Source organism: Capra hircus, chromosome 11 (assembly GCF_001704415.2).
Source record: "Capra hircus breed San Clemente chromosome 11, ASM170441v1, whole genome shotgun sequence".
Lineage (NCBI taxonomy): Eukaryota > Metazoa > Chordata > Mammalia > Artiodactyla > Bovidae > Capra > Capra hircus.
Window position 1 is genome coordinate 53024682 of NC_030818.1, and position 14039 is coordinate 53038720.

Genomic DNA, 14039 nt, shown 5'->3' on the forward strand with positions numbered 1-14039 from the left:
ATTACCAACTGAGCCATCAGGGAAGCCTTAGTATATATAAGGCTAAGCCTTAGTATATTTAATTGCAAAATGAGAGCTGTTGCCCTGAGAAAACACTAATGGTTATTATTATTTATCACACTGGTGAGTCTTCATTCTGGATACAGTTTGGAAAAGGCTGTGTATTGCTTGTGAGAGTTTTCTTGCCCCATTTGTGTCCATGATCAGATTTCCCCATTCTTCAATTATATTGATAAATTACGAAGCATTGATGAAGTCTTTAGAAGATAGCAAGATCTTTAAGAAGCGAAGACAGGAGAGGCTCAAATAAAAACAAAAATAGCCTTTGAAGGTGAAATTATAAGCTGAGTTGGTAAAATGCTTTCAATAATTGGGTTTTCAAAAAATAAACTTAGCACTTAGAAAATAAATAAATTGGATTGTTTATCCCATAAACAATGTAAAACAAAGTAAAAATGTCTAACAGATACATAAATATTTGTATAATCTAAGAGTTACTATGGGCTTTTTTCAAAAAATATATATATATATCATGAAACCCAAAATACTCAAGAAAAATTTCAAATTCATATGTGTGCAAATATAGAAACAAAATCAAAAGATAAATAAAAAATCAAAGAATAGTTATTTCCATTGTATGAAAATGTTGCCATAAAAATATATGAAGAATGCTTTGTATCCAAAGATAAATGTCAAGACAACACTTGGAGAAATTCAGTGAAAGACATAAAATTATCAATAATCATATGAAATAATTTAACCATCAAAGATAACAAAGCTGTTGACTACCCATTTAAGAATTAAAAATGTTATAAAAATAATTTGGTGAAATTATATGAAAATAGACTTTTTGCTAAACTGTTCTTGAAAAAAAATCAATCTAATGTGTATCTGTACTTATCACAGCTTTTGCTATTCTTTTAAATTAGAACCCATAGGTAAAGCTAGGGTGCAACTCTGACACAGATAAATGCCATACTGTGTTCCTACCTCTCTCAAGGAACAGTTTTCTCTCTCACCTTTACTGAAGAAAACAGAAACAAACAACAAAATTTTTTTTTTACAATGTTTTATATACGTTGTGACGATCCAGTCATCAAAAGTCAGCAGGTTTGGGCCTTTAGGTTTGAATTGTATATTAAGTTCAAGGTTATTAAAGTGTGTTCCTTTTCTCCTGTTAATCCTGTTTTGTGTTAATTTTATTAGCAGTTCAGTCACAATAGTTCAGTAGGGGAAGGGGAAATGATTTCTTCCTCCCAGACAGAGCACTGAGAGCTAATTAGACTGAGTAGGTCCTGATGGAGGAGACCCGAGGAGAGATTTGAGTTCTAATAAGAGGAAGAGATACCAGGATTTTCTCTCTGCCATTTGAGGATATAGTGAGAAGGGTGATCATTTTCAGGCCAGGAAGAGGGTCCTCAACAAAAAATGGAACCTCCCAATACTCGGATCTGGATCTCTTAGCCTTCTAAACTGTGACAAATGGTCTGTTTTTTAAGCCACACAGTCCTTGGTATTTTATTGTTGCAGCCAAACTAAGACAATAACCATTCAATTTCCCTAAACTGTTTCTCTGTTTATTTTATTAAAATAAACTACCCAATCGAAAAATGGGCCAAAGAGCTAAATAGACATTTCTCCAAAGAAAACTTACAGATGGCTAACAAACACATGAAAAGATGCTGAACATCACTCATTTTCAGAGAAATGCAAATCAAAACCACAATGAGGTACCATTTCACGCCAGTCAGAATGGCTGCAATCCAAAAGTCTACAAGCAGTAAATGCTGGAGAGGGTGTGGAGAAAAGGGAACCCTCCTACACTGTTGGTGGGAATGCAAACTAGTGCAGCCACTATGGAGAACAGTGTGGAGATTCCTTAAAAAACTGGAAATAGAACTGCCTTATGACCCAGCAGTCCCACTGCTGGGCATACACACTGAGGAAACCAGAATTGAAAGAGACACGTGTACCCCACTGTTCATCACAGCACTGTTTATAATAGCCAGGACATGGAAGCAACCTGGATGTCCATCAGCAGATGAATGGATAAGAAAGCTTGGTACATATACACAATGGAGTATTACTCAGCCATTAAAAAGAATACATTTGAATCAGTTCTAATGAGGTGGATGAAACTGGAGTTGATTATACGGAGTGAAAGAAGCCAGAAAGAAAAACACCAATACAGTATACTAACACATATATGTGGAATTTAGAAAGATGGTAATGATGTATGCAAGAGAGCAAAAGAGACATAGACGTATAGAACAGTCTTTTGGACTCTGTGGGAGAGGGAGAGGGTGGGATGATTTGGGAGAATGGCATTGAAACATGTATAATATCATATAAGAAACGAATTGCCAGTCTAGGTTCAATGCAGGATACAGGATGTTTGGGGCTGGTGCACTGGGATGACCCAGAGGGATGGTATGGGAAGGGAGGTGGGAGAGGGGTTCAGGATTGGGAACACATGTACACCTATGGGAGATTCGTGTTGATGCATGGCAAAACCAATACAATATTGTTAAGTAAAATAATAATAATAAAATTAAATTAAAAAAATAAATAAAACTGTTTATTTTAATCTGTCTTCTACAAGGTTACTGGCATGATTTGTTAAATCATAGATGCCATCTTTCACAGTTGCTGCTAAGAAACACTTTAGTGATTCACCATAGCCTGCAGGATAAAACCCAAATCCTGAATTGATATACAAGACCTTTCCTGATCTAACCCCAGACACTTTGGTAGCCTCGTTTTCTGGCTTTGAGTCAAATATGCATATTTTTCTGCAGTCATTCAAAACTATATAAGATCACAAAATAACTCCTTTGAGTTTCTGCCATTGTGTGTGTGTGTGTATGTGTGTGTGTGTGTGTGTGTGTGTGTGTGTGTGAGAGAGAGAGAGAGAGAGAGAGAGAGAGAGAGAGAGAGAATGTGTTTGAAGTGTCTTTCCTTATTTTTGCCTTTCCTAGCCTAAAATCTATCTTTGGTACTGAATTCAAATTCATAAGCATCAATGCTTTCTCTTATCACTGGATTTTTATTTTTAATATTGAATTCAAATTAACCTGAGCTACTGTACCCATTCTCTGCCAGGAACTGTGTAGGCATTAATGATACAAATCTGAAGAAAGCCAATATTGACACTATCCTTTTTGGAGCTTAAAATGACCCTTACTTTATTCTGATATTAATACACTATCTCCATCTTCAATCTTTCGGCCAGTGTCTCTCTTATACCAGCATAGAGGTCATAATGTTAAGTATCTCTCTTGTTCACAGCATAAAAGTGTCATCTGGTGCCTAATAAAAGGCTCAATGAAGCTTTTATTGAATGAATAAGTTTTACAATTCTGTGGATTAAATTGTTAAGAAAGTCTATATGAAAGATACTGAATTTGGTATGAGCTGAAATAGTTAATCTGGATTGTTAGGAGAAGGAAAGACATTGAATAATGGGGACTTTTTTTTTAAGGTGTGTGTGGCATTAAAGAGCAAATTAATCTTCCACATCACAATTACTAGTCTGTAAAATTAGGTTACTAATATCTACCTTATAGGGGCTTCCCAGGTGGCTTAGTGGTAAAGAATCCACCTGCCATGCAGGAGATGTGGATTCTATCCCTAGGTCAGGAAGATCCTCTGGAGAAGGAAATGGCCACTCCAGTATTCTTGCCTGGGAATTACCATGGTCAGAGGAGCCTGGTGGGGCTGAGGTCCTTGGGGTTGCAAAAGACTTGGACATGACTGAGAAACTAATCAACTACAACAATGAGTGTACCACATAAGATCTTTGTCAATATTAACTGCCCAAACTTAAGTAAAAGACCTAGTATAATTCTACATGCATAATCAAAAAACACAAAAGAATAATCATCATTGCTATTATATAAGGTATATCCTTCTCTGGAAAGTTTTAAATGGGATGAGTTGCAGTTTTCAAAGGATTTCTGTGCAAAATGACAATACACCTGATACGAATGATAGCTGCTACCATTTTATCTCAACGTGTAAAATATCACCATAAAATTTTACAAGGTAACAATTTTGTAACAAAATATAGATGTAAGCAATTGATATTTATGCCCATTTTAATTACTGTTTACACATTAAACAGTTAACACATCTTAAAATTGAGTATATTGAATTGAACAAACCTTTAAGTGTAGGAACATGCTACTGAAATTTAAGTAATTTCTAATAAATTATTACCTCTCAAGTTTTAAAAGGCTCTTAAGACTTAAAATGATTATTGAAGATAAATGTCATAATTAAGGAAACAGGAAAAACTAAAGTACAGTTTCTTTTTTTTTAATACAAAGGTTATTATACACCAGACACAGAGTGCTCCAAGTCCTTTATAAGTAACGTTGTATATAAGCTTCAAAATTAGTTTAAAGAAGATATACACATGCCCAATAAATATCTGAAAAATGCTCAATAATGTTATCAATTTGGGAAATGAGAATACTTTACACACACTAGAATGGCTACATTCAAGTTTTGACAAGAATATTGGAACTCTCATGCAAGGCTAGTAGGAATGCAAAATGGTGCAGCTGTTTTGGGAAACAGTCTGGCAGTTCCTATAAGAATTAAACAAAGCATTACCCTATAAATTGGAAATTCTTTCCCTTATTATTATAACCAAGAGAATGAAACTATAATTTCACACACACATACAAATAAACCCTTGCATACAAATTTTCATAATAGCATTATTCATAATAGCCAAGAGTAGATACAACCCAAATATCTAGCAACCGATAAACAGATGAAAAATAATGTGAAATATTCATAAAATGAGACACTATTTATCTGAAATGGAATGAAGTACTAATATATGTTATAACATAGATGAACCTTTAAAACATGCTGAGTGAAAGCAGCTACTTAAAAAAAGGCCACATATCATATGGCACCATTCACCTGAAATGTCCAGGATATGCAAATGTTTAACCAGGAAAGCAGAATTAGTGGTCACTTAGGGTGCTAGTGGTAAAGAACCCTTCTGCCAGTGCAAAAGACATAAGAGATGTGGGTTTGATCCCTGGGTAGAGAAGATCCCCTGGAGATGTGCATGGCAACTCACTACAATATTTTTGCTTGGAGAATCCCCATGGACAGAGGAGCCTGGTTGGTGACAGACCATAGAGTCCCAAAGAGTCAGATATGACTGAAGTGACTTATTACATGTGTACACAGGGCTGAAGTGTTAGGGAAAACTAAGGAATCATTGCTAATAGGCAGAGAGTTTATTTTGCGGGTGATGAAATATTTTGTAAGATTTATTGTGATAAATGATTACAAATAGCTCCTAGTCTCAAAACTTAGTGCAAAGTCATGGCCTTATTTCTCAGCCCCCATGACTCTCAATTTTTTCCTCATTTCCAACCAAATACAAATCCTAAAATAATTGTAATTGTCCAAAGCCCTGTAAATATTAAGAGAGAATAGGATTCAAAGCCAACTAAACCCAGCTGAAATCAAGCCCTGCCCTTGTTATCTGAATATGTTTGCTCTTCAAAACTTAGTTTCTCTCATCTTTGAAATGTTGATAATGATGATGATCTCAAGGGCTTTGTGAAGTAGTATTGACTACTTAGGCTGTGGTTTTATGCATTTGTTCATGCTCAGTTGCTTCAGTCATATCCAACTCTTTGTCACCCTCTGGACTGTAGCCTGCTGGGCTCCTCTGTACATGGGATTCACCAGGCACGAATATTGGAGTGAGTTGCCATGCCCTCCTCCAGGAGAATCTTCCTGAACCCAGGCATAGAACCCAAATCCTCTGTGCCTCCACCATTACAGGTGGATACTTTACCCACTGACCTACCTGTGATTTTATAATGTGACATAAATCTGTTCAATTTCTGGCACAGAGCTCAAACCCTTGGTACTTTCTAAGTGATGAGAGCAGTCCAAATACCACCACCATGAGAGTAATAAAGATGTCTTTTGTGAGGTAAATCAGGTGACTTGGAGGATGCACCTGAGAAGTGGGTTGATTGCCAAGAGAACTCACCATGAGATGATAAGATGGTATACACATATAGTACATGACCTGGAAATGCTCATTCCTTTTTCCTCCACTTTAATGACCTCATTTTCACAACTGAAACACTGACTCCACTAACACTTTTATCTGTTCTCAAGCACTCAGCCATCCCCTGATGGACTAACATGGGTTTGACAAATGAAGGGCCCTGGTGTTGTCTCATTACTCTGGAACCCACAACAAATCTCTAATAATTATCATTCCAATTACAATGTGTGGAGGAGTTTTTCCCACAATACCCAGCCATTCTCAGATACCAAGAACATGTCCTATAATTCAACTCAATTCTGACACTATCTACCTGGATTCTGCATGTTAAGGGCTCAGTGCCAGCAGATTGCCAATTGTAAGTCTACATTTTCAATTGGGCTTCTGACTGATTGGTTACAGATTGATGGTTACAATGACTCCGTCATCATTATTGTTGTTCAGTCACTAAGTCACATCTGACTTTTTGAGATCTCATGAACTGCAGCATGCCAAGCTTCCCTGTCCTTCACCATCTCCTGAAGTTTGCTGAAACTCATGCCCATCAAGTCAGTGATGCCATCCAATCATCTCCTCCTCTGTTGTCCCCTTCTCTTGTCTTCCAATCTTTCCCAGCATCAAGGTCTTTTTCAAATAAGTCAGCTCTTCACATCAGGTAACCCCGAAATCACCTGACTAATCTAACAAAAGACATCTTTATTACTCTCATCGCTTAGGAAATCCCAAGGGTTTGAGCTCTGTGCCAGAAATGGGGCAAAGACTAAATATATATGTCTCACTGTAAAACCACAATATTACAACCTCACTAATCAATTATTATACTCCTTCCTGCTGAGCATAGATAGATTTGGCCTGACTTGGCATAAGATTTAAAACATATTTTACAGCCCTTTATTCAATTCTTATGAGAGAGGCTTGAGTTTATACTAATGACAATGAAGATGTTCTGGGTGCATCTTTGTCACTTTTGGAGACAAAGCATTTTCTTTTATTTTATAATGCATGTTTGAAATTTTCATTTTAGTCTTTATCAGTAAGGAGTTAAAAATCTTACAATAGCAAAAAGGCACCCCAAAACAGAATTAAGTTTCATAGTATGTACATATATGTATGTATATGCTTATGCACAGTCACAAATATACACTAATTGTGAGATAAATGAAGATGACAAAAGATAATAAAGTGCTGATTTTCTTTTCTAAGTAAACTAAATATTAAATGGTTAATGTTAATTTTAATCAAGGTGGAATGACTCAGAAAATGCAGGGCTTGAGTTAGATTGACCTTACATGTTTCTAATATTCAGATATTTTTTAAAGATGCTGAAATCCTAAACTATGATATTTGCCTGAGCAACTAATTATCTTAATTAAGGTAAAAGTGAGACAATAATGAATTAAGAAATAAAAAACCTAAAGAAATAATGGAGATACCTAAGTCCTGACTACATCCACAGATTTATATATATATATATATGTATATATATATATATATATATATATATATCTCACATATATTCACAGAACAAACCAAGAATATGGCAGATAAATCATGATTTATCTCCATTTCAATGGTGAATATAAAATCCTGTTTATATGATTTATGGAGTCTGAGAAATGCACATTTCCTTTTGGAGCATTAACAAATGAGTGAGCACTCAGGTCAAGAAAACGATTAATTTAGGAAAAAGATACACTTGATCTTGTACTTAATCAAGAAACACATTTCTCTAGATTAAAAAAAAGAATACAAGAGAATTAGGAATGCAAGGTTGTCTCCCATGCAGAAAGGTCAGAGCAAACCCAAGGCATTTTATAAAAATGGCAAGCTCGGCAGAGCAGTGTGCAATGCCTACTGTTTCCTCAGCAGAGCTCAAGATGGCCTGGGGGAAGACAGGAGACAGGAGGAATTTACCAGTTACTCTCTTGTTTTAAAGTTTGCAATGATAATTTTTCTCTTAAAGAAGAGGTTTAAAATATTTTAAGTATTTAAGACAGAATTTCTCAACCTTGGCATAAGTATCCTGGATCAGATAGATCCATGTTGTGAAGGCCTGTTCCATGTATTGTAGGGTTGTTGTTGCAGTTCAGTCATTCAGTTGTATCTGATTCTTTGTGACCCCATGAACTACAGCAGGTCAGGCTTACCTGTCCTTCACTATCTCCTGGAGTTTGTTCGAACTCATGTCCCTTGAGTCAATGATGCCATCCAACCATCTCATCCTCTATTGCCCCCTTCTCCTCCTTCCCTCAGTCTTTTCCAGCATCAAGGTCTTTTCCAGTGAGTCAACTCTTCGTTCATTCTTGGTCTCTATCCACTAAATGCCAAAAACTTCCCTATCCCTAGTCCTGACATCTCTCCAAATATTGACAGACTTCCCAGTGCATGGATGGTATGTTTCATAATCAGCTGCAGCTGAGATCATTGCTCTAAGACCTACTGTCACCCTCCCCATCTCAGAAACATATTATATGTACAGCAGAATAAAAGCAGATCAGATTTTAAGTCATTGCCCCTGCACAACCATCACTTAAATGCCTTAAGAAAAGTATCCTCTCTACTTTTTCACCTTTATGAGATTATTATAATTCAACTCAGGTCCTAATTCCTCCTGAAGACTTTCCTGATGATACTAGTTTCAATTAGATGCCTTTTTTCTTTTTCCTCATTCTTATTTCTACCAATCATAGAATTTGCCATGCTGTATCACAATTTTTTTATTAATGTGACTGTCTCCTTTCCTAGGCAGAGTTTCTTAAGTTCAAAGTATCTTTCTTACCAGTCTCTTAATACATGAAACTTTACACAAAAGTGTTATGAACAGACCGACAAAAAAAAAAAAAAAAAAAAACTTCTGAATGAAGGAATGGATGAATGTGAGATTTATGTCTCTGCTATAATACATAAAGTCTTCCCTGGTGGCTCAGATGGTAAAGCATCTACCTATACTGTTGGAGACCTGAGTTCAGCCACTGAGTCAGGAAGATCCCCTGGGGAAGAAAATGGCAATCCACTCCAGTACTCTTGCTGGTAAATTCTATGAATGGAGAAGTCTGGTAGGCTACAGTCCATGGGGTCACAAAGAGTCAAATATGACTGAGAGACTTCACTTTCACTTTCATGATACATAAAGAAACTGGAAGATGAGGTACAGACAACTAATAATGAAAGAACCAATATAAACCATCTGATATTCAAAAGAGAGAGAAAATAGATGCATAAAATTTGGATGCATTTGTACTATTATCAGTGCACTGAAATACAATCACCACCTCTGGGTATCTTCTTTGGAAAGTGGATTACTTTGCATAAATCTCTTTAATAGTGGGAAGCCAGGGATCTAGGCAAAGTCATCAGATTGTCAAAGCTTAGGAATGGAAACTATTAGATTTGAAGTGAACCACCACACATTTATAGTCTCTTCTTAAGAAGATTGCTTTTCATTCTGTTTATCAAATTATTGTTTTATAGCTTAGAAACCTCCTGTTGTGAAGATTAATTGTGTCTACCTTATGTTGAGAATGATGATTGTTCAGATACCTGAAGATACTTTGCCCAGACCAAATCTTCTCTTTTCTATGTTAAACATTTCTAGCACCTTCAACTATTTTTCCTGTCCCCTGGTTTCTATATTCTGTATCAAGCTTTATTCAAATGAGGAAAACTTGTAGTAAATTGTTGCAGTTTTAGATTCAGTACAATAATTCAATGTAGGAAATAGTAAATTTCACCTAGGCTTTCTAACATTCTCCTTCCTCATCCATAAATTTGGGATAATTTTTTTCTTTTAGATTCTTGAGGAAAACTCAAAATAATGTAAAAGTTTTTCAATGGAATTTGTACTTGGCAAGTGCTTCATAAATGCCAGTTTCCAGATTTTATCTCCATCCTATGTTCCTCTTTCTCTTTCACTCTCCTTTGATCTATTATGGTAAATTACTTATGAATAATACCCTTAAGATAATTAGTATCTACTCATTTTTATCCCTTTTCCTCCCTTTCAGAATTGCTCCTCCTTTACCACTGCTACATAGAGATGATCAGGGAAATGTTTTTAAATACTGCTACTACTATTAGTTAAGGGCTTCCCTGGTGACTCAGTGGTAAAGAATCTGCCTGCCAATGCAGGAGACACAAATTCAATCCCTGGGTTGGGAAGATCCCCTGGAGAAGCAACCCACTCCAGTATTCTTGCCTGGGAAATTCAATGGAAAGAAGAGCTACAGTCAGTGGGGTGGCAAAAGAGTAGGACATGACTCAGCGATTAAAAATCACTTTATGACTAATTAATTAATAATAATAAAGACCCTAAAGTGCTTTTTTTGCAGCTCTGTCTTTTGAAGAAATAATCCATGTTCAATGGTATCTCCATCTCAAAGCATTCTTACTTTATTATGCCATGATACCAGGATACTCATTCACATTGCTGCATAGATACATCTATACACAGGGACAGTGGGGTGATGTACTGGTTTCCCTGGTGGCTCAGATGGTAAAGAATCTGCCTGTAATGCAGGAGATCTGGGTTTGATCTCTGGGTCAGGAAGCTCTCCTGGAGAAAGGAATGGTTACACCTGCAGTATTCTTGCCAGGAGAAAACCATGGAGAGAGGAGCCTGGCAGGCTAGAGTCCATGGGGTTGCAAAGCAACTTTAATTTTCTTTTTTCATATTGAGTAAATAAGGTTAAAAAGAAAAGAAATAAAAAAATGAGAACTCCATATCATGACTATAATACAATGAGTATAAAATTATAACTGTTTCTAAATCCAATTTGCTGGAGAACAAGGTACTGGAAAAGTACTTACTAGCTATGTTGTTTTTGTGTTAGAGATTCAAATAATAACAATTCACAGTTAGAAATAACAGTAGAGATATTGCAATGTATAGAGTAGAAACTTGAATAATTATAGAGCATTTCATAAATAGCTATGATATAATGGCTAGATATGTTTTAGAAAAAAATGATTAAGCTATATAAAAATATTTAAAAGGTCACATCCTAATTCCTTAGAAATCACTTTGCTTGTGAGCAATTAGTATGCATATATACATGCAAAGATAAATGCCTTTCTTAGCCTTATGTTTTTTTAATTTTTTAACCATAAAAAAATGGCAAGTCTGAATTATCTATCCATTGTATCATAACAGATTATCTCCAAATATAGTTGCTTAAAACAACATGCATTTATTATCTTACAGTTTCTTGAGATCAGAAGTTGGAGAGTGGTTCAGATGTTAGTTTCCAGCTTGGGGTCTCTCATAAGGTTTTAGACAAGCTGTCTTCTGTGCTGCGGTCATTTGAAGACTTGTTTGGGCATCAAAGATGTACTTCCCAAAGGGTTTACTCACTTGTCTCTGGCTGAGAGTCTCAATTCTTTGTTATATTGGTCTCTCCTTTGTGCTGCCTTAGTGCTCTCAAGGTATGGACACTGATTTTCCCAGAGAGAGAGAGAGAAATCAAGACATATGACACAATAGTTCTTTATACCCTAGATTCTGTGCACTATCAATGACTGTATTCATCACAAATGTGTCACTAAGTCTGGCCTGTAGTCAATGGGAAGAGAAAAAAATAGTATGTTATAGTAGACATAAATACAATCAAACAAAAAGATGAAAGTGAGGAGCAGAGGGAGGGAGAGAGGAGGGGAGAGAGGAAGGAAGGGAAGAAGGAAGGGAGAAAGAAAGGATGAGGGAGAAAGATTGCAGCAAGTTTATAGCAATAGCATCCGGGGAGAGTTCACTGGGCGTGTGGTTGGGGAAGAAGTAACATTCAGATGCTGGAACTAGGATTAGAGGCAGAGATTTAGATGAATATTAGAAGTTTGGGACTCCATTTAGAAAGATCTATTTAAGCCATTTTTCCTGTAAAATCCTGTTTCCTCATCTATAAAACAATGTAGAATAAAATGATGAAAATTTTCTAACACTAATATTCTGAGTGGGGATGGGAGAGAGCAAAGGGACTATTTAGGATAAGCACAGATCAAAACATTATTTCTTCAAAGACAATATTGACAATATCTATTAGGCCTATGTGTTTGAGCCATCTAATGCTGCAGAACAAAATACAGCCAAAATGTAATATCTCAAAAAACATCTTACTTACTGGGGTTTCATAATATTCAACCCCGAATATTCACTGGAAAGGCTAATGCTGAAGCTCCAATACTTTGGCCACCTTATGCAAAGAGATGACTCATTGGAAAAGACCCAGATGCTAGGAAAAGTTGAAGGCAGGAAGAGAAGAGGATGGTTGGATGGTATCACCGACTCAATGGACGTGAGTTTGAGCAAGTTCTGGGAGATGATGAAGGACAAGGAAGCCTAGTGTGCAGTCCATGGAGTCACAAAAGTCGGACACAGCTGAGCGACTGAACAGCGACAAAGTTTCAGAGTTTTTCATGTCTTTATAGGTTACTCTGATAGCTCAGTTGGTAAAGAATCTGCTTGCAATGCAAGAGACCAAAGTTCGATTCCTGAGTCAGGGAGATCCACTGGAAAAGGAATAAGCTACCCACTCCAGTATTCTTGGGCTTCCCTTGTGGCTCAGCTGGTACAGAATATGCCTGCAATGTGAGAGACCTGGGCTTGATCCCTGGATTAGGAAGTTCCCCTGGAGAAGAGAAAGGCTACCCACTCCAGAATTCCGGCCCAGAGAATTCCATGGACTGTATAGCCCATGGTATCGCAAAAAGTCAGACATGACTGAGGGACTTTCATTTTCACTTCAGCGGGTTCAGTGGAGTTCTGTATTGTGATTGGGGTCAAATGGTAGCTGTGCCCAGAGTGAGCTGAAGGTTTGCCTGTATGTACACACAATACATCTGACTCACTGCTGATGTCACCATCACTGACTGGAACTCAGGAGCAGCCAGCAAGAGAGCACTGCACAAAGCCTGGGTTTTTCACAGCACTACTGCCAGTTTTTCAAAAGGTAAGAAATAGAAGTTTCCAGGCCAGTTAAGAACTGGCTAAATGTAGGGATGCCAAAGCATCACTTTTTCCTTGTTCTAATTTTGAAAACACTTAGATTCTAGGGAGAAAGGCATAGACTTTACCTCCTGATACAGGGGTAGTTATAAGGTCACAACTGCCAAAGGAAGTGGGGGAGGGGAAATGTTTCTGAAACCACTTTTAGAAAATATTAATTCAGTGTGCCCCAATGAGATTATGTGACAGATAAAACAATACTGAATGCAGATACTCTGAAAATGTTTACATTTACTAAAAATCATGAGTCAGTTGTTAATTCTACCAATGTCTGTAATTATTCATTGATGTCTGCTGATTAATGGACACAAGAGCTGCCTTAATAGGACATTCCTATTTCTCAGGTTGCAAACAGCAGCTAAAATATGGGCATCACTGACTCAATGGCCATGAATGCTACAGTCCATGGGAGTCTCAGAGAGTCAGATAGGACTTAGCAAATGAACAACAACAACACAATTTAGGCTAACAGTGTGCTTGATTAAAAATATGTTCAGGGTTCATACCACCCTTTACATTAGAAAGTTTCTTTTTAGTGTATATATTTGCTTGTGTTTCTGTGAACATGTTCATTTACCTTCAGAGTATTTAATGATTTATTATATACAGATTTAGCAAAGTGAGTAAAATACACAAGTTGACTTCTGGATTTCTTGAAATTATTATTTAAATAAACATTTACAATTGTCTATCCATCAAAAATATAGACATAATGTTACACTGAATTTATAAATAATATAAAATTAGGCACCAGGCTTCCATAATTTCCCCTTGCATCTTGACCACCTGATGAGTAATAAGGATAAATTTATCATTATAGATTTTTATTTGGCATGATGACTTAGAACCAACATCATCCTTTCATCATAGTTCTGTTTAAAACATTCTGCATTGGGGGCTTCTCTGGTGGCTAAGTGGTAAAGAATATGTCTGCCAATGCAGAAAACAAAGGTTCCCTATCTGGGAACATGCCCAGGTACAAACAAACCCATG